Source organism: Silene latifolia, chromosome 6 (genome assembly GCF_048544455.1).
Source record: "Silene latifolia isolate original U9 population chromosome 6, ASM4854445v1, whole genome shotgun sequence".
Taxonomy (NCBI): Eukaryota; Viridiplantae; Streptophyta; class Magnoliopsida; order Caryophyllales; family Caryophyllaceae; genus Silene; species Silene latifolia.
The window spans coordinates 137,478,135-137,500,365 of NC_133531.1; the positions used below are offsets into that span (position 1 = coordinate 137,478,135).

The window sequence follows — 22,231 nt, forward strand, 5'->3', positions numbered from 1 at the left end:
TTTTGTGAACTTACAACCAGGATACAAAGGTGCTTCAGACTCACACAAGTTCTCATACATGTTGTTAAGGTCATCCCGATTAATAGTGTCATCACCTACATCTTCAAAAGCATTCGACTCATCATCATTCTCTTCATTATCTATAGACCCAACATTCAACTTCTCTGCTTCCAACTCTTCCAACTCAAAAAACTCGGCAAACTCGGGATCATCAGTTAGCCTTTCGTGTACCTCAACATCATCTTCTTCAGAGCTATTCTCGTCCTCTAATGGCTCCCCATGAAAAATCCAACGTGTATAGGATCGACTAAATCTCCACTTTTCTAGGTGTATTTTAACGTCCGGAAAAGCCATATAGCTAATATTACCACATCTTTCACAAGGACATGCAATACTAGAAGAACCTTTCAAATTGTTCGAAACGACTTCATAAAATTCAGCTAAACCATCCTTATAGTTGCGGTCACTCATATTTGCATCAATCATCCAAGTTCGAGTCATTTTTCTACATATGTAATATATAGGCAACTAATTCAGAAACTCCAATAATAGGCAAACAAATAAACGAAATTCAGAAAAGCAATTAAGCTAAATTATCAAAAAATTAGATAATAACCCAAAAAATCCTATCTACCTACCTTATTCTAAATGTCCCCAAACTAAATTACTGTTCAAATGAACAGTTTAATACGACTCACAAATCTGTCGTTTTGTCTGCCTTTTGTGTTTGATGGGCCTTCATACTATCTTTGCTTTTATGTGGGTATGGACTTCCTAAATTACCTGGTTTGCCTTCATGGTTTTGTGGTCCTTATGAAGCTTTGGTGGGCCTTAATTGTTTGCCTAGCCTTCTAACACTTATGTGGCCCAATATTGCCCATTTGCACATGTGTATCCCACGTTACATCTTCATAGCCTGCCAGATTGACATTACTTTTGCAAACTGACAAAGCTAAACACTGACAAAGCTAATCTTCGACATTCACACTACCTAATCCATGACTCTTCCTGCAAATTTTTGTCTAATACATCTCCTCCTACAATTTTCGTCTGGTCCATCAATCTTCTCCTGCAAATTTTTGGCCTAAATTAACACACTACCTTTTACTGCCATTTCTTTTTGCTAAAAAAAAAAAAAAAAATTGTGTCGATAAAACCTTGTGTGTTAATAAAATTCATGAATCGTTGTTAACTTTTTTGCGATTATCTCGGACGGATTCAGTGCATTGTTTAAAAGGGATTTGAACAATTGTCTCATTTTTAGAGTTATTGAAGTACCGACTATTCGCTTTGGTATGTATCTAATTTGATTTGGAGTTACATTTATGCTTTCAGAAATTGGGATTGTGCTTAATGACTATTATGCAGTGTTTGTTACGAGCTATGACTGTGAGTCTATGGTTATACTTATAGCCTACGAAATTGCTTACAATTGGAGACGATGCATTACGAATTAAGTTGGATTAGCGGGAGCTTGTTTAGTTGTCAATTTACGTCTACAATTATGTGCTTAATAATCAAAATTTGGAGACTTGCAGGCTCCTCGCTGAGGGAGTCCCATACAAATTACTTCCGTTTAAGGGGAATTTATTTGGCGGTGTTGCTAAAGCATGACATAAAAAAAGTGGTGGGTTAAGAAATATGGCCTTTTTGTATGAGGGAAAAAGGGAAAGGACTGGAGTGGAGTGGAGTGGAGTGGGGTGATAGGAGTATGAAGTGAGGTGAGGTAAGGTAAGGTAACGGTCTAGGGAATTGAGATGAACAGTTGAGGTAATGATTTGCTGTCCTTTGTACAGTGAACATTCCTGTGGTTAGTTTATTGAGCATTCTTGCCTGTTGGGTAAAGCTAAAATAGACTACATATTCACACATATATAGAGACGCAGTTGCCAGAGGAGAACGACCGGAACACCAGTTTATTTGAAGGCTTAAAAATTTGCAAAGCAAAGGTACTTTGCCTCATCTATTTACTAAATATGTTATGATCTTCCTTAACATGTTCAGCTATTCTCTTCAGTTTTACATTTTTTTTTCAATTTTAATAAAGTAACTCTGTTGTTTACAGTTTTTGTAAATGCTTGGGGGAGCTGGTCCTTACTATGTTCATGTTTTCTTTTTGAGTGGCCTTATCTGTTTGCCAAATGGCTATTGTTTTTCTACTATAATGTTCCTGATCATGTTGTTCTCTTCTCTTTTCTTCAGTTTGACATTAATGTGTTCCCTTATCTGTTTACCAAATGGCAACTGTTTTTCTGCTATAATGTTCCTGATCATGTTGTTCTCTTCTCTTTTCTTCAGTTTGACATTAATGTGTTCCTGTTTTCACTTAAGACTTATTAGAATAACTTGGTTGTTCTTGTGTATTTTACATACTGTATTTATTAGAATAGCTTTATTGTTTACAGTCCTGGTTTTATTTAAAGTTTTTCATGCATTATTATGTGCTCGGGTATTAGTAATGCGAAAAGTATCAGTAGACTAGAAGATAGTGAATGAGGTGTTTTCTGTTGGCCTGGTTGGTGGCAATGAAGGAGTATTTGTGGAGGAGCTACTTATTGGATTTTCTGATTTTGGGAAATAATGATTTGGGAAGGGTGGTGGGTGTTTGTATCTAAAGAAGGTTTAGAAAATCAATTGAAAGGAAATATGGCAGAGTGATGGTTGAGGAAAGGCCCTTTGTGATGAGCCATGCTGTTGCTTGAAAATGAAAGGGACCCTTGGTAGAGGGGCTTATTAGTTCTGCTATAAGTGCACAGACTCGTGAATTTAGATGGGTTTAGACGAATTAGCTGAGTTACCTAGGTTTTCACTAGGCCTTAATTGCTTCGATTTTCAGGTTGCATTTAAGATGGGAAGCCACCAGCAGTCTTTCAAGATCTCATATCGCTGCCTTTTATCTGATATTGCCAAGGAAATGGGGTTGGTGGACCCAATATACAACCATTCACCCACAATGCAGAATGTTACTTATGTGGTACTTATGAAGCGCAATGGTCCTGCTTCCTATACTTTTCAGGGAACCATAAGAACATCATTGGCTGCTTCTGAAGAGGAGGCTGCTGAGAGGGCAGTTGAGTATTTGGTCCGGACTAAAAAGGTGGTTGTGGACGACGTTAACCTAGAAAGATTTTTAGCAAACAAGTCTTGCTCAAAATTCTACCGGAAGATGGCTGCTGCACTGGAATTTGTTGAGGGGATCGTGGGTGGAGAGTGCTCAAGTGCACCTCCAATAACCTCCAGGCCTAAGACAGTTAGCATTGATTTCGGGGGTTTGGCTTCGAGGTTGTGGCGGCTTTTGAGATAAGTGTTGATGAGGTGGAGGATATGGTGATAGCTGATGGCACTCATATTTCCACTTTGGTTATTAAGTGGCCCAATAACCGTGCTAGAGTTAGCTATTTTCTTGGCGAAACATCTCCTAACCTAAAGGTCGCTTAAAACTTGACTTGGCTAAGAAAGTGATTAGGTATGTACAGACCGTGTATGAGTTCCACGTAAGAGATGCAAACTTTTCTCGAATGATCTGTGAAGAGATCAAATGCAGTATGCGTCGTCAAAGATACTTGGCTGTAAAGGAGAAGCTTGCTAAGGAATTATGGCCAATGGCGATATTAAGTGGGGAAGGGTACGCTACGCCTGAAGGGCCTGCATACCAGATTCACACTGGCCTGGTTCTTCCACCTCCACCCAAGAAACCAAAAACCTTATGGAGGGCATCTGCAGAATCATCTTCGACTGCTATGCCAGATGACCCCATCCTTGATGATTTGTTCTTGGCTATTGCTGAGCCAAATCAGCCTGTGCTGCATGACTAAGGAGAACTACAGTATACCGACCTTGCATATAATAGCGTGGCAAGGATTGGTGTTTTTGGGAATGTGGGGCTTAATTTTGCAAGGCTAAGCCCTACACTTTGGTGAAGATGACGCCGCAGCGATTAGACGAACACCTCTTTTGTTTTGCGGCCCACCAACTATATTTTGCAAAGGCTGTTGTATGGGTCGTTACAGCCAATGACATTGTTATGTTTAGATTTGTCTGGGCTTGCCTTTGGTCATGTATCATATGTAGGTCGTGTCCTGGGGGTATTAGGTTTAATTTTGCAACCCAGGACTGTGGCTTTTGTTATGTTGGTGGACTGTCTGTAATGTGAGCAACTATTGGGTCTAGATTGCCACCCTTAGTGGTTCAGTGTAACAGATGACATTGTCATATTTCTTTTATGTGTAAACTTTTCAAATGATATGCACTTCACTGTCTATGCTATTGTTGTTTACCTTATGTTATACAATAGCTTCTTTAACAATCTGCAGAGAAATTACATCTCTGTATTCGTACTACAGTTACTCATAAAGCTTTATTTATGGTCTCCTTACGCGACCGACCGAGAAGATTCAATGCTCTAAAGACAAATCCTTGGATTCAGATGAAAAGAAAGGCCACAATAGATTTATTAACAATCTGCTTAAATCCGCAAAGTGACAATAAATTAGTTAGTTCCATACGTTACCAAAACAGTTTAAGGAATCCAGATAAGCTATAAATTAGAAGCATGTGAGAGTTAGCGTCTACACCTATGGCAACTGATATGTACGTTTCTTAGGACACTATATTATTACTGCACGTAACTCAGATTCGAATATGGCGTGTTCTGCAGGCATAGTTAATTATACGCGAGGGTGCTGTCAACTACTGCTTTTAGTTTTGCTGGTGTCAGGCTTCGCGTGATGTCAACTGAAGATCCAGGTAATAATGTGTGTTTTTTTAAAAATAATTATAGTTATGTTTTATGTTCGGTTGGCATTTGCATACAATCATTGCAGGGCTAATATTAAAGATTCAGTTATAGACCATGTTATGTTTAACTTTGGTAACTAATAATTTCAGAGGTCAGGAACCTGAAACAGATTGGACTATTCAGCATGCCAAAATAGCCTTCCTAAAATTGGTTGCCAAATCACAAAGCGCACGCCAAACCAGCATGCAAGTAATCAGAGTTCAAATTAGACCAAATAACAAAATTAGTTTATGACTCCTTCATTAAAAGAGTGTTGCGCCAACAGATGATCATGGCATGCAAGTGGATACTTTGGACAGTTTGGGAAGTGCTGCAGATGAGCAGCTGTCAGGATTGCCAGATCCACAGGCAAGTACTTCCAAAAGGCCCTACAGATCCAGAAGAATGGAGACCTTCTTGGAAACCTCGGAACAGATTTGGGAACAACAGTCGATCTCGGAACAGCAGCCTCAACGCCCTGCAAAAAGGCGGCGTACCAGGAAAAAAAGTGAGTGTACTAGCCGAATCTGCAACACTTAGAATATTTACAGTTGGAAATACTTACTCTTAAAGCTAATACGCTAGTTGCTTGCAGGATTACCAGCCGCGATGGGCGGAAAACCGGTGCCGACAGAGCCACACCGATTAAAGACCCCGAGTGTTTGCCAGAAATGTGGAGCTAAAAAGTTTGAGTACGAGAGTAAGGGGCACTGTTGTTGCGATGGAGAGGTAGACCTGGTGTCTAATGAGTACCCTGAAGCGTTGTTGCAGCTCTTTACTGCAAGGGATGAAATGTCCCTCCAATTCCAGAAGTACTCAAGGCTATATAATAATGTGTTTGCTTTCACATCTCTCGGGGGGAGCTTCGATTCAAAAACTGAAAGCGGAATTTACGTCTTTAAAGCACATGGCCAGGTGTACCATAACCTACCAAATCTCATACCTATGGACAACATACCTAGATATTTACAGTTATACTTTTATGATGGTGAACATGAGAAGAATAATCGGCTTGGATTGTTTAAAGAGTTGAGAGAGGATACCACTACGCTGCTTATGGGTCTGATGGATGCTAACCCATACGGAAAGTTTTTTCGGTCTCTCCGCGAAGTTGAAGTCACAGCAGAAACCAGAATATTGTTGAGCACCGATCCTAGCCTCGATCAGCGTGTATATAACGCCCCAACATCTGATGAGGTCGCAGCAGTATGGCCTGACCACACAGCGCATGCAGGAAATGAGGGCCCACACATCATTGCGTATGGCAAGGCTGCACATCAACATAGGATCAAACATTTCTATGGATGCTATGACCCATTTGCAATATCCACTCTTGCTTCCTAGAGGAGAAAGTGGTTGGCATCAGGGCCTACAAAAAAAAATGCTCCTTTTGCTACGGAACCTGGTTCCAGCTCTATGTTCCCGGGGCCGGCCACGGATGATGATCCCAGTCCTTAATAGAAGCCGAGGTTACACGTAAGTTCACTGTCTTATCCCCCTTCCTTTCTTATTATTGTTGAGGCAAATCTCATCCTTGCACAAGCCATAGGTTGGCACTAAAGTTGAGAAGGACTCTGCTATAAGCTTTCTTTGCAGAAAGAATATGGTCAGGTCTATGAAGGGCTTTATAATTTTGTTTTATACTTCCATTCACTGCTTTACAAATTTAAAACGGGTGTCTCCATCTTAAACCAGGACCTGTTAAACTTCATCCATTTCTACTTGTCTTTCTCGCAAACATATATTTTGTGTTCAACTATTATTCACAACATGTTTGTTTCATTGATACGAAATCGGGATCCTGCAATTTGGCTATTTATTTCAAGTGTTAATTTTTTTCCTAAAACTTGGATTTTTACAAGAAATCAAGGTCCATATACAAGATTCCAACTCTCGTCAATGCTCAGTTAATACTTAATAGTGTGCCTCCTTGAGTCATGGGATCTCAAACTAATGCATGCATTATAAAGGGTTACTGTTTAAAAGGCTTTTCTTTATAATGTCCTTCTTGGATTTCTACAGTTGCTGCTAGAAGGTACACAAGGGCTGACAAGCGTATATCATGTCGGGAGTACTATGCGTACAAATTTCAAATTAGACCTGGCAATTTGCTTTTGCGCGGGGGACGATTATTCCAGCAGTACATTGTAGACATGTATGTCAAAATTGAAAACACAAGACTTGACTTCTTTCGCTTGAACCAAGATGCTATTCGAGCGGATCTCTACCAAGGGATACTAGACACTTTAGAGCTTGGGGAAAGCGGCCAAATGAACGTCGGAAACGCATGATTCTACCCCCTTCCTTTCTTGGAAGCCCGCGTGACAGGAAACGCCGTTATTTAAATGCGATGGCTCTTGTTCAGAAATATGGAAAGCCGGATTTATTCTTAACAATAACTTGCAATCCTAATTGGCCAGAGATCAAGGCAGAGCTAGCCAATGGTGAACTGGCCCAGAATATACCTGATTTGGTGGCTCGGGTTTTCAATGCCAAGTTAACAGCTCTGAGAAAAGAGATCATGGGGAAGCAGATCTTTGGGGAGGTTGCAGCGATTATAAATGTGGTTGAATTCCAGAAACGCGGACTCCCTCATGCACATTTCTTGATAATACTTAAACCAGACCACAAGATTAAGAACCCGGAATGCTTTGACAAATATGTATGCGCAGAGATACCTTCTGAGGATAATCCGCATTTGAGGAGTGCCGTTCTGCGGCACATGATGCATGGCCCGTGTGGTGTAGATTTTCCAAAGTGTAAGTGCATGAAAAGAAAAGGTAGGAAAATGGTTTGCACGTCGGGGTACCCGAAAAAAAATCGTGCGTTTACAACCAATGGTTCAGACTCCTACCCATTGTATAGGAGGCGAAGCACCGGAGAAAAAATAGTGGTTAGAAAGCTTGCGATGGACAATACATGGGTTGTTCCTTACAATCCTTACCTCCTTGCCATGTTTGATTGTCACCTAAACGTGGAGGTGTGTTCTACCATCAAGGCAGTCAAGTATCTATATAAGTACGTATACAAGGGTCATGATCGAATTCAATTCAACATTTCAGGGGCCGGGCAAAATGCAGTTGTGGACGAAATAGAAAGATATCAGTCTGGTAGATGGGTTTCACCACCGGAAGCAGCCTGGAGGATTTTCGGGTTCAATTTGTTTGACATTTATCCACCAGTCCTGCCGTTGCCTGTCCACACCCCTAATAGTCAATTTGTTAGCTTCCAAGCCCATGAATCTTTGGAAGGGATCATTCTTGTGAACATCGAACAAAAACCATGCTCACGTAATTTTTCCGCAAAAATTCTTTGCAGAAAGAAGGGCCGAAATACTTATACAGTGAGTTTCCAGAGCACTTTGTGTGGCTAAAGCAGCAAAAGATATGGAAAGCTAGGGAACGCGGGGTGGTAATTGGCAGGGTTGCACATGCTTCTCCTGCGGAAGGAGAAAGGTACTATCTTAGGCTACTACTAGCACATGTGAGAGGCCCTACCTCGTTTGAGGATCTGTTAACAATTGATGGCGTTATGTCTGCATCATTTCAAGAAGTCGCGCTAAAGAGAGGTCTTCTTGAGCATGATAACGTAGGAGATAGTTGCATGGAAGAGGCTGTCCAGGTGGAAATGCCACACGCTCTAAGGCGTCTGTTTGCTACCATTTTGATTTTTAGCCGCCCTAATAACCCTTCAGATTTTTGGGACAAATATTATAACGCTCTTTCTGAAGATTTTAGAAAGGAATTTCAGCACAATGAACAAATGATATTGCATCTAACTGCTGGAAAAATTGGGTAATTCCTAGAAGGAATGGGGAAGACATTTGCAGATTTTAACCTACACCATTTACAGGTTGCTCAGGATAGCGTTGTAAACAACACAAGAGATGTAACTGACGCTTTGAATGCACCTGTACCCATGGAGCAACTGGCTTCTAGAAAGGAACTAAACAGTGCCCAAAGAATCGCATACAAAGCAATAATCCATCACGTAAAAACGGTAAACGGGGCCTTCTTCATTGATGGTCCGGCGGAACAGGAAAAACCTTTTTATATGGTGCTTTGTATGCCAAGGTGAGGTCCATGGGCAAAATATGTTTGGCAACTGCTTCATCAGGTATTGCAGCATCAAATCTACCTACTGGCAGGACTTGTCATTCGCAATTCAAGATACCGCTTGACACCGAAGAAACAATGACTTGTGACGTCCCAAAGCAAGGTAGTTTAGCTTGCTTGTTGCGAGAAACTTCTCTGATCATATGGGACGAGGCTTCAATGGCAAAAAGAGATAGTATCCAAGCTGTGAATTTGTTACTACAGGATGTTTGCAGCAACTCAGAAAATTTTGGTGGCAAAATTGTCGTATTTGGAGGTGACTTCCGCCAAGTACTTCCCGTTTTACCACGGCGTACTCAGCAGGAAGCGGTGGAAGCAAGTATTGTTAGTTCAGAACTATGGAACAGTCTTATAAAGTTTAGGTTAATCGAAAACATCGGGCCCGAGCAGATCCCGAGTTCTCAAATTTTCTCCTCAAACGGGAAACGGGGAGTTCTGCATAACCGAGGATGGGGTTGTTCAATTGCCACCGATTTGATATTAGAAGCAAACGAAACTCGGTGTCCACTTACGATTCGGTTGAATCTGTCTTTCTGAAGCGCAGATGACATTTCTCTCCAAGCATATTCACTGGTAGAGCCATATTAACTCCAAGAAACAATGATGTTGATTCAATTAACTCACTGTTAATAGACAAGTTTCCAGGGAAGGAGTACATCTACAAGAGCTTTGATAGTGTTATAGATGACAACTCAAACGTATACCCCGCTGAGTTTCTATACACCCTTTGCCCTCCTGGGATGACTCCTCATGAGCTGGTTGTAAAAGAAAACTCCCCGCCTATACTATTACGAAATATTGACCCGCAGGCAGCAGCCTATGCAATGGCACCAGGCTAATTTGCAAACGGTTTTACCCAAACATGATTGAATGTGAAATTTCCACTGGCTATTACACAGGAGAGCGCGTCTTCCTCCCCAGAATCACACTACGGCCATCCAGGAGTTCAAAGTTTCCTATAAATTTTCAGAGAAGGCAATTTCCAATCAAGCTAAGTTTCGCCATGACTATAAATAAGGCACAGGGTCAAACATTGGAGCGAGTTGGAATTTACTTACCTAAACCGTGTTTTTCACACGGCCAGTTGTATGTGGCTCTTTCTAGTGCAAGGACAACATAACAGCTGAAGGTGTTGCACGGGAGGGACACAGAAGATGAACAAGCAACGTCTGTTAAAAATGTTGTTTCTTTTGAAATATTAAAACGAGCAGGGATCAGGCTTATATAAAAGGTGACGAATCTTTCCTTTTAGTTAAACCTAGGCATTTTTAGCCGGCATACATTCTTTGGTGGACTGCATTATAATTTCCGAAATTATTGTTCCGCTCATTTAATCTTGCGTTACCTGCAGGTACGCAGACCAATAACAGATGAATTTCTTTTGAGGATGGTTTGCTGTGCTTCCCTATCTTGCACTTTTTGGGTCCAGGCTTACGGATAGCAGAACTGTGGCAGAGTTCACATGACGATTGCGCATTTGTTGCCTTCGTAGCAATGACATTTGATGGTTTCAGATTGGGAAACCATCACGGTGTGAGGCCTTTGGGTGATTAATATTAAGCAGGAAATTGCATATCTACACCTTACTAACGAGACAGGTCAACCATTTTGAGCTTCATAGATGTGGCTAGACATACTTAGCTTTCCTACATTTCAAAGGAAGCAAGCACAGTGCTGGAACAGCTCCCATGGCAGCATTGTCCTTTACTGCTTAGAGAGGTTTTTGCTCTGCCCTTTTTGAGTACTCGGCCCTTCCTGGCCATGTTCAGGATGAACGAAACATTGGCTTTTAAGTAATTAAACTTCTTAAATTTCCACAAAACGAGGTTGATAAAATGGCTGATGTTAAGATGTTTGTGCAAACACAATATCATGCTGCTTTTATTTTGCCTAGAAAAGGGCTTTCTCCTTAATGCCATATTTTGCTATCTCGGAATCTTTCATAGTAGTATTATATGGTAATGACAGGTATATCAGCTTAGGCAGATCATCTGCCAGTTGACCAATTCAGGAATTCAGAAGTTTCATAGACACGACAATATTCATTACACATTCGGGATAAAACGGAGTCCCATTACCGAATAGTTATCTTGTAAATTTATCATAAAACTTTCAAAAAATTTAACAAGAGACAATGAGGAGGAAATTATAATAATGCATTTGGACACAACGCGGATAAAACCTTTTCACAGCGCTTATGAACCATCTTAATAGTGGACAGTTAAATGCATCTATTCAGTTATTTTTAATGCAAAGCTGATTCGTACTTGAGTATGTTAGGTTATTAGCGGTTGTAGTTTAGTTTGCTCTCTGTTGTTATTATGAGTCATATGAAAACAGTTTTATACGGTATTGTGTGGACTATTTCCGGTCCTTAGGTAATATTGTTAGGGTGTTATGTTTGGACACATCATTATTATAACCTTAACTTACCTTTCAAATGGCAGATGAAGGGGTGGATGATTATGGGAGAAAGAGTAAAGATGAATTTTGTTGTTAAATAGAGGTAGAAAAACTAGAGCTACATTTTAAATTCAGGAGGCTTCTTAATGGTAAGTTCATTTAGCATAGTTTTTTATACCGTAATTCATATGTGGTTATGTGCTGTGGTTTTCTGATTATTTCAGTGACATTTGTACGTCTGGATATTTTTCAGGACCGAAAGCCAACAAGTGATCACCCGGTCGGAATTTTCGAGCCTTCCATTTCATTCATTTCTTTATTTTATTTAAAAAAAGGCATAAACACTTTTTGAATTTTTTTTTAGAAAAAAAAAAGAAAAAAAATATAGTAATACCATTATGGTGCAGATATGGTAAATCTATTGTGATGATTTTGTAACTTTGGAGTTGTACAATGTATAAATATGTGAAAAGGAATAATGGACAAAAGAAGCGTCTTGGACTGTTGGGTTTTCATGGCTGAATAACCAGAGGGAAAAACAAGTGACCTGTGTATTTGCATATTTTTAGTCAAGTACACACTCCTCTCACAAAATCCCTCCCATTTCACCACAAGCAACCTTTACAAATTATAGGTACACATCCACACGCTACATTTATCCATCCTCATACTTTTTCCAAGGGATATAGCTTGTGTAAAAAAAAAACAAGTTAAATACAACTAAGACTACCCTTTTCTGAACCACTGAAATAAGCAAGTTTCTAACTTCATCATTTGCATCCTTAACCTGGTTTTACATTTATTAGCTTAATTACTAATTCATTTCATTGTTTTTGAATTTAATGCATATTGATTCCTAGATGATGAGTAAGCAAAATGATGAAGTGTAGCTGATAAATAAACCTATGTTTTTGCAGAAAACCATGAAAAGTCCAAAGATGCTGGTGAAGGATCTGACAGATAAGAGTGGTCCATATTCTATCAAGCTGAAGGTCATCAACAAAACCAATGCTCAGACTTCTCCCAACAACAAGTCACTCCTGTTTCAGAGAATAACTTTTGAAGACGAAGAGGTAAGTTATCCGAATCGCATGATATACCATGCCTAATGTTGTTTTATATTAATGTATTTTATACTATAAGTAGCATAGCTGTGTTAGAAGATCTTCTGTTGGAAAAATAGTCATTCATGTTGTAGCGATATGAGTCTAATTTCTGAATGTGATATTAGTCAGATCGTTTAATTTGGTTTAGAGTAATAGGTAGAGCTTTCAGTGATTGCTCAACATCCTATCATGCCTGCCCACCTCTATTCTCTATTCCCAGTGATATAGCTTTTCCTATATACATATACAATTACTACTTAAGCAATTGTATTCAATTGGCCATGAATGACTGAGTTCTATTGTTGATCATCGTCCCTAATGTTTAGTTGTGGAAAAAGAAGACTGCAATATATTTTACATTTAAGCACAATGTTCCTATTACTAACTTTAGAAATTGGTTGCTAAGTCAAGATTGAAGGTAATAACAACTATTCAGATTAGTTCAGCCCTTGCATTTTTAATTTACAACTATGTTGTCATTTTAACACGTGATGTTGGGTTGTAATCTCAGTGAGCATCAAATAAGAGTCGTGTCATTTTAAAGTGTTCATTCATATTGGTTCGCTGGTGCCCTTTACATAGGATACATTGTTTCCTTGAAAACATTTTTCGTCTTTTATTGTAAATAAATTAACAACTGCAAATACAAGAATAACTAACCATAGCAAATGCAGGGCGGTAAAATCAAGACAACGCTCTACAATGATGAAATTATGGCGTATGAAGATGACATACATGATAGAATGGAATATGAAATTTCTGACGCAAAGCTCAAACCGGTCCCTGAAAAGTATAGGACTAACGTTGATGACCATCCATTTCAGCTTAGTTTTACTAACAACACTCTTATTCAGCAAATTGGTTCAAGCCCTCCACCTGGTCCTCAGTATGTGGCACTTGGATCCATTCCAAGAGCACTTAGAGATGGTGACCGATATGGTAGGCTTCCATGACTTTAGGCTGCACACGTATTAAATGAAATCAGAGATTAACCAGTAAACCTATGGAAACCCAGCACTAACACTTATGTTTGGCCAAATGCAGACGCTTTAGGAATCCTCATTTATGTCGATGATGTGCGCCAGGTGCCTCGACAGTCTGGCACGGCCGTGGATGTTTGCGAGATTATCATTGTTGATCGGAGGTACGACCATTGTACCCAAAATACATGTCCCGATGGACACAGTATTGTAGAATTCATATAGTTAGCCAGTAAAAGAGGTCGCATCAGTGGGCCATCCTAATAGCAAAATCTCTTTGTTGCGTTGCAGCACAGCGCACCCGATGATAATAACAGTCTGGGCAGACCTTGTCACCAAGGAGTGTGCAGCATTAAGGGACATTGTTCAGGAATTTCCAATCATTGGGCTTACTTCCTTAAAGTCATCCTACCATAAAGGTCAGCATAACCCCAGATGCTTAGAAAATAGCTGCAGCTGCTGAAATCATTTCTACAGATTTTAGCCGTTAAACTGTTCTGTTAAGAGTCGTTGATGAGTTTTTCCACACTGTTAAAATTTGGTGCGTTATCTTTTGGCACAGGATTTTCTCTTTCCACAACAACATCAACCTTTATTAAGCTTGAGCCAGAAGGAGAAATGGCCGAATCACTTCGTTCCTGGTAATTCACTCTAATTCATTATAGTTAGATAAATTTATTTAGGAAGTATGAACTATTAGTTTACACTTTTCGTTTCATTCAAATAGGGCAAAAGCAAATCATGAGGTTATGGAGGTCAAGCAGGGCCAGGTACTTAAAGTGCGCCTTCCAGACACTCGCCGCATAATCACTTCAATTAAAAACTTGCGTAACAAGAAGGTATTGAAAAACCTTATGCATAATGATTTCACCTTCCAAGTTATTTCTGGTAACCAACCATGTTAGGCTCACAAAAATGAGCAAGTTTTTGTTGGCCAAATGGACACCTAACAACCTGGGTGTTAGTTACGAACTACTGCCGCTGCTAATACCACAAATTGAGAACCTATATGCAATCCACAGGCTTCAGATACTTTGCAGGAGGAGCGCCATTGGCTACATGTTTCGGTTCCTGAGTTTGACAGGAAGGATATCAAGTTTTAACTCGGGTGCAACTACTGTGGAACACGTAGTAATAAAGACTTAGATATCAAGTACAAATGTGATGCATGCCATCGCGACAATGTCACCTCCTCCCCAAGGTAAGGTTAATCACAAATACACAATACAACTTTTTAAAAAAGAATTGGCAACAAAGCCAGGTACACTAACACCAAATATATAATTTCAGGATGAATATAACATTTGAAGCTATCGATGAAACTGGCTCATTTACATTCACAGCTTTTACTGAGGATGCTGAAAAACTCATAGAGACAAAGGTAGCTGCCTTATATGCAATGTCCCCAGAGGTAACTCCATCTTCAAAATTCAAAATCCAAAGGCTCCACCTTTTCTGATTTTCTTAAGGTAAGAACTATAATAAATACTCTAATCCATTCCTGTAGGCTAAGCAGAGCCACCTTACAGACCTCGAAAGCAAGATTAGAGCTACAAGTATCTACATCCATGTTGGCCCAGCAACATCTCTATCGCGCAACCGAGTTCTGAAGTGGGTTCTAAAGCAACTATCCCTAACTTAAGTTGCGGCCTAGGCGACTGAACTGATTATCATTTTGCAAATCGTGTAGTCACGTGCATCATTTGAAAAAACATGAAACAATCAATGTGGGATGTATGGCCTTACTTTTGCCGTATGAAGGCCGTAGAAAATAAATTCCCCACACGATTAATCAGTTCAGCTCCTAATTAAGCGCCCTATGAACATTAGGATTAGTGTGTACTTACCTATGTAATATTTGCTATCTTTTGTTGCAAGAACATTAAATCTATTCTGTCAGTCACAACTTTTGTTGGTATAGGTTACTATGTAAAATTGGCTATGCCTAGGCCAACAACAAGAGGCTATTATAAGTTAATATCAGACGGTCATGGTTGTCCTTTTAGATCAAGGTTTAGTCCACTGTAATATCTGTATTGGTGGCTTCATGCCTGTGGTTTGCTAAATGAATGAACCATGTTTTAATGGAAAATCCGCAACTTTTAACTGAAGTATCTGTTGATTTCGAGATCCCTGTGCTAAATTTCCTGGTAGAGCTGGTACATTCCTTCACACCAGATCTTATTGTTAGGTTGCATTGCCAAATTTATGGCTTTATTATTAACTTATATGTTGAATTATTTGCATATGCTGATTCCATAGCAAAAAGTACAGAGCTACTACAAAATATCCTTTGGAACTCATTAAGCCGAGGATTATCGGACATAAGAATTTCTCGTAGTTTGTAATAAGTTATTTTTAATATTTTATTATTTCGGTTTGTCACTGCCACAACAACCCCAGATTGTACCCTTTGCTGCACCTATGTTTGTGATTCAGCTTGTTTATATTTAGGTTCCCAAGCTTGTGTTACAGCTACGTTGGCCACTCGGTTGGCTCAAAATTGCTGCATATGAATAGCAAGCGTGGATTTAAGATTATAAGCATTGGTAAATCATTTTAAAATAACTGTAATTATGATTGTATTTAAAAGCCACGTAAAAACTAAAGAAATTTCAAAAATTATTTTGTAATTGAAAGTCATCTTTCCATGGACATGACAACACATTTGCAAAGGTACCCCACAAAAAAAGCACAAAACAAGCTACCAGAGTAATGGTTGGTAAGTACTTGGTAACCCTGACCATACCTCTTCAAGTACTATATGTAAGACAACTAATCATATCCATTTTCTCTATTCATACAAGCAACCCCACTACAACCTATCTATACTCTCTTAAAACAGTATTGTGCATCATCTTCATTTGTAAGTCTATGGTCTTTACATACTATACCAATTTTACAATGCTGTTTACATTTGTGTTAAATAACTAAGTTCTTTGGTTAATGCACTAATACATATGTTACTTGTGAAGCTCACCATGAAACCTATGAGGACACTAGCCAAAGAAATTGCAGGAACAAGGAGTCCGTATTCTATTAAGGTCAAGCTCATTGAGATAACGAATATGCGTACTTCATTGGAGAGCAGCACACCGAAATGCCAAATGTTTACATTTCAAGATGAAGAGGTAGCTTCTACAAAATTCCATATGTCATATCTTTGAAATAGTGTTTACTTGGGTGCCAAACTTGCACAAGATGAAATTATAGGCAGACGAGTAGATCATATGGGGTACATTGGGGAGGTTGCTGAACACTTAGTACGTATAGAGATTTTGGAAAGCTATATATCATAAGTTATTTGATGAACTATTTTATCATGATAAATTACAACTTATTCATTGGTTAAAGCTCATGTACCTAATGCAGGGAACTAAACTGAAGACTATCCTATACAATGAAGAGCTGGAATTGTTTGAGGGTCTTATAAAGGATGAAATGGAATACGAAATTTCGAATGCCTAGGTGAAGCTGATACCTGGTCAATGCTTGGACAATCTAGAGGATCTGGTGTTTCAGATTAAATTCAACAAAATAACCACTGTGCAGCCTATTTTTGGACCAAACTCTCCGGCTCAACCTGAATACATATTAATTGCATCTATCCCAAGATCATTCTCACTTGATGATCAATACGGTGAGACGTGCTTAAATCATTTCTCTGTTTATATTTCGCCTTTGAAAAAAAGGGAGTACCACCTGTAATTGTTGAGTTACTAATTAATAGTTGTTCAACTATAGATGTGCTCGGGATTGTTATATATGTCGGTCAGAATTACCAAGTTCATAGTCAAAGTGGCCAACACTGGGAAGCTTGTGAAGTTGTCATTGTTGATCACAGGTACATAAGCTCCTCAACAAATAAATCATAACATTAAAAGTACAAACCATGCTAAAATGGCATTGCAAATTTCTGCTTACTCCGAAAGCACTGTCCCGAGTTTGGGCCTGTCAGCAATCGGGAAATCTGACATAAAAGGATAATAATAAGATGTAAATTGAATCCTCATATTTTTGGGAAATCGGATTTGTTAAAGTGTCTTTTATCAATCTTTAATCCACTATTAATACCTAAAGTTTGTCATTTTATTAACATCACCATGTGGTTTTCTCATGTAGCTCTGAACAGATAATGATCATAACAGTTTGGGGAGAACTGGCCATTACGGAATGCAAAACTTTGCAATCCATTGCAAAATCCTTTCCGGTTGTTGGCTTCACGTCTCTAAGGACATCATACCAAAAAGGTAATTCCTATTACCAAAAATAAGTTTCAAAGTTATAACAATAGTGGACTACAAAAATTGACGTGTCACATAACCATGCTAATCGTGTAGGGTTCTCGCTGTCAACAACACACTCAACATTTATCATCTTAGATCCACATGGGGAAAATGCTAATGCGCTGCGTGCTTGGTAAGAACTCATAAAATGATTACTGTTGGCATTACCAAGTATTACTCCCCGCTAAACAAACAAATATGGTAGGGGAGGAGGCAAACAAGGAACTACTTGCTCGCTAAGAACCACCAACTCGTGAAGTGCGCCGTCCCGTAAACGCAACGCATCATAACGACAATGCAAAAGCTCCTTGAGAAGAAAGTAAGCATCCATCTTATTAACAATAAATAGCTCAATAGGTTAAGTCTTAAGCTTATCTCTACACCATATAAATTGTCAGTGCATGCTACATTCCAGTCAAGATATGTTGCTAAGATGCTTAGTTTTACGTTTTTGAATAATAATTTGTTGCTAAGATCCAAATAATCTCTGGGTTTTTGGAGCTTCTGCAACTTGATTTAATAATAGTAAGTCCTGCAAGTTAGCATGAAATGACTGATAAATGTCTTCTATTTAAATGCTTTACTGTATTGTGGTAAAAACCATATTCAATATAAAACTGAATGTCATGAAGAACAATAACTTTAACTGGTAATGTATTAAATTCTAAATCTTTGCCTGTTGTTCAAACTCAATTGTCTTTAAAAAATAGTAATGATTGGAACTAACAGGTCCAGAATACTCTACAAGAAGAGCACCACTGGTTGCATGTGCAGCTGAATGAATTTGACCATCGAAAAATACGCTTCTACCATGGTTGTAGTGAATGCGGAACAGGCAATTGTCAAGACATCGGTGTGGCATATACATGTACCGCATGCTTAATGAGAGAATGTTATTTCCTCTCCAGGTAAGGATTCTGAAACTAGCCAAAACATCCACACAAACTCACACCTTATCCAACCCAAAATTGTGAACACGGGATGGCTATAAAATTTGAAGCAAGAGATGAGATCTGGGCTTATTTTTTTCACTGCGTTAACCAAGAACGCGGAGAAATTATTGGAAGTGAAAGCAACAACCTTGTTCTCAATGCCTCGCATTGGTACTCATAGCTGTTAGTCTTGTCACACCCACCCTAACAAGGCAACGCTAAATTCCGCCTCACCCCATATATGCGTGATATTGGATACAGGAAAAAGAGGACTACCTTGTCCGAATTGAAAGACGGCTAAGAAGTACACCCATTTACATTCAGGTGACACCGGAAACCTCTCTTTCCCGAGCTCAAGTCCTAAAGTGGGTGCTCAAACAAGTTTCTCTAAACTAAACTAGAACAGTCCAGGCAGCTGAGGAACTCTTTGTAGGCTTTTGTTACCCGTGCACATTTTGACGTACAAGAAACAAATGTTCTGGAGATAACTAGCCCAACAACAGTTGCACGGGGCCAAATAGGAAATAAACTCAGCGGGTTATTACTGGACTTACAAGATAGTTAATAGCATGTAGCATATTAAAACAATGTGGCATTATTAGTTTACGCTTCTAGGTTGGTTGCTTGGTTATTTCGGCATAACTTGTATTGTGCTGCCATTGATATGGCTGTTTAGCAATGCACATTACGTGCTGTCCAACATCTAAGTTCTAAAATCCATTGTCAAAAACATCGTTTCTATATCTTGGGGTATCGCGCGCACCGCGCGCGATACAACAACTAGTATCTATAAGCGTTGCTAAGAAACATATATACCTGATTGATAAACACGATGAGGGAGAGAAGACGGTGACAACAGTGACGGAGATGAAGACAGAGAGACGATCAAGGAGGAATGGAGGATGATATTTGTGTATAGTAGCAGTATTATCTTGTGTTTGTGTTTTGTAGCGTATAGCAGAATAAAGCAATCTGTTGTTCTTAAGATTTGCATTACATTAATAACAACGGTTATTCAGTCTACAACCGCTTTTAACCGTTGTTATAACCTAATAACAACGGGTTCTAAACAAACCGTTGTAACTACTTTTCACTAATTTTGCGCCAAATTATTAACAACGGTTAAAATGTATTACAGATTCAACCGTTGTTATTAGTTTTTATATTAACAACGGTTTTGAAAGTATGACCCGTTGTTAAAACCAATAACAACGGTTAACAACACAGAACCGTTGTAATTAAGTTTGGTAAAATTCGCGCCATCCATTCTACAACGTCTTATGATGATTTTCGTGAATAAGCGTTGTTAAAGGGCCGTTGTAGTTGCCTGTATTTGTAGTAGTGTGCTCCTAAGTCGTACTTCCTGACCAGTATCCCATTTTCCAAAAAAATTGTAATTTGAGAAGACATTGGAGATGTTGAACGAATGTATTGAAGAAGCACAAAAAGCGTATATTGCTTTCTTCTATTTACGTTCTCCATTTGCATTGTAATGTTTACTTACAATATTTTACCTATATGGCTGGTGACGAGCCTGAACTCTTTTGTAATCTTTTCCATTGAACGAATCCTTAAATTTATTTTGTCAATTTCGATGTGTCCTCTCTATCCAGTACATCTGCTTCCTTAGGGTTACACCTTCAATTTTATCTAATGGTATGCGTCTTACTCATTTAGCAGAGTATACATGGCCATTTAAGGAACCGGTTGCACGTGACGTATCTCATTACTTTCAAATACTTTGATATCATCAAAAACCCCATTGGTAAGAAGCAGATTTCTTATATTCTGTTTCCTAGTTATTTTATTTGTTTCTTTGACAAGCAATCTCTTCAATATTCTGTTTTATTTCGTATGGAGCCAAAGAATCACTATTCTTTTGATTCTAACGACGATGTAACAAATATATCCCATTCCCGTAGATACTCTCTACATTCTACAGGCTCCAATAAACACCATATAAAGTCTGTTTTGTGCAATTTTTTGGTTGGCAGATGTATTACGAACATTCGAAATGTTTGTTGCCGATGTCCGGAGAATGTTTGACAATGCACTTACAACTCCCCATAAACGATATATTATAAATGTGCTACCAGGCATGTTCTTCATCTGTGTTTTCATATGGTTTCCAATCTTGTTTCCATTTTGCCTTGGGTTCGTTATTTAAAACGGTCGATTTGCAGACTGGAATCTGGAGTCCCATTTCTCAAGTGATGTTTAGGCTTTTTCTGCATTCATGTGTACAAATCCGAAGTTTCGGGTAATTATAGGTCGTTAGTAGAGATTCATATAGTAGAAATTAAAGTTGCTTACGTTAATAAGTTTTAAGTGAAATCTAGAGAACAGGAGTTCAATGTAATTTCATTGATAAATTACAGGAATTATATGAGACAATCCTAATACTTCGTATTATGTATGGAGTAGTTCTGAGTTTTTTCATTTTTTTGTTAAAAAAATGAAGCTTGTGTATAAGTGTACAAGTCTTTCATTATTATCACATTCCCTCCTTTTGTACCTTAATACTTTACAACTAGTCTTGCTTGTGACGGGCTAATTCCGTCATAAGCTTGTGACCTCTCACAAAAAGGGAGAGGGGACAAGGTGGGGCACCCCCCATGTGCTTCCCACTCACCTATCAATGGGTATTTTATGAGAGAAAACGGTATCCGTCACAAGCTTGTGACGGATATCGCCCATCTTCAATGAGATTTTGTGAATATTTTAAGTGATTAAGTTGCCTTTTTCTTTGCAGGCATAGATTGGCTTGCTCTTGGAATCGTTGATTTTATTTTGAGTGCATCTAGAAACAAGCATACGGGCTTTTACGGTTCCATGATTTTGTTTGTAGTTCAACAATGTTATATTGACAATTGCGAGCATTGACTTATACTGCCTATTATTTTTGTTTTTTTGCCAAGTGCAAAACTAATATACCGCCTAATATTTGGATGTATTTTAATTGATTGTCATCCATCTTTTTATTATTATGCATTTTTTGCGTTCTATATTTACGAGATGATGTTTAGGATTCACGAAAATCATAGGGTAAATTATACTCCCTCCTATTCCGAATAAGTGTCCCATTTGGACAATGGCACGAAAATTAAGGAATATAGTTAAAATAATGAAAATTATTGTATAGGGGTAAGAATATATGAGTTAAATAATGAAAAGTATTGAATATGATGGTGTAATACTACGTATTTATGAGTCTCTGGGTACTCTATCGAGTAGGCCTTACTCTGTCGAGTAAGGGTGAGTTGCAGTTTAAAATAGTTTCTGACCTGTTGGGTACTCGATCGAGTAACGTAGATACTCGATCGAGTAAGGAGGCACTCGATCGAGTACCTTAGCTACTCGATCGAGTAGCCGGTTTATGGGGATGATTTCTCGGGTTTTGTTAATAATGCGATTAGAGTATATATTACTTCCGTCATTGTTCTTTAAACACTTTTTAAAACCTAATTACTGAGAAAAGAGAAATCAAACTACGTTCTTCGCTTCAATCGCATTGTTAGCAAATCCCGGAGTTTGGAAGGTCGAATTTTACCTTTCTTTATATCGTTGTGATCCTTGCGTCGAGGGTAAGACCTATATACCGTTTTTATAGTATTTCATTAAAGTTGGTTAAA

At 38.7% G+C, this 22,231-nt stretch overlaps 1 long non-coding RNA gene across 1 annotated transcript; it reads left to right on the forward strand.

Moving 5' to 3' along the window:
- Positions 1-1,752: 1,752 nt before the first annotated feature.
- Positions 1,753-17,798, forward strand: LOC141585797 (uncharacterized). Its single transcript, XR_012519420.1, has 4 exons — positions 1,753-1,949; positions 16,754-17,225; positions 17,504-17,631; positions 17,722-17,798. It is a non-coding gene; the product is annotated as an uncharacterized LOC141585797 (long non-coding RNA).
- The last annotated feature ends 4,433 nt before the right edge of the window (positions 17,799-22,231 follow it).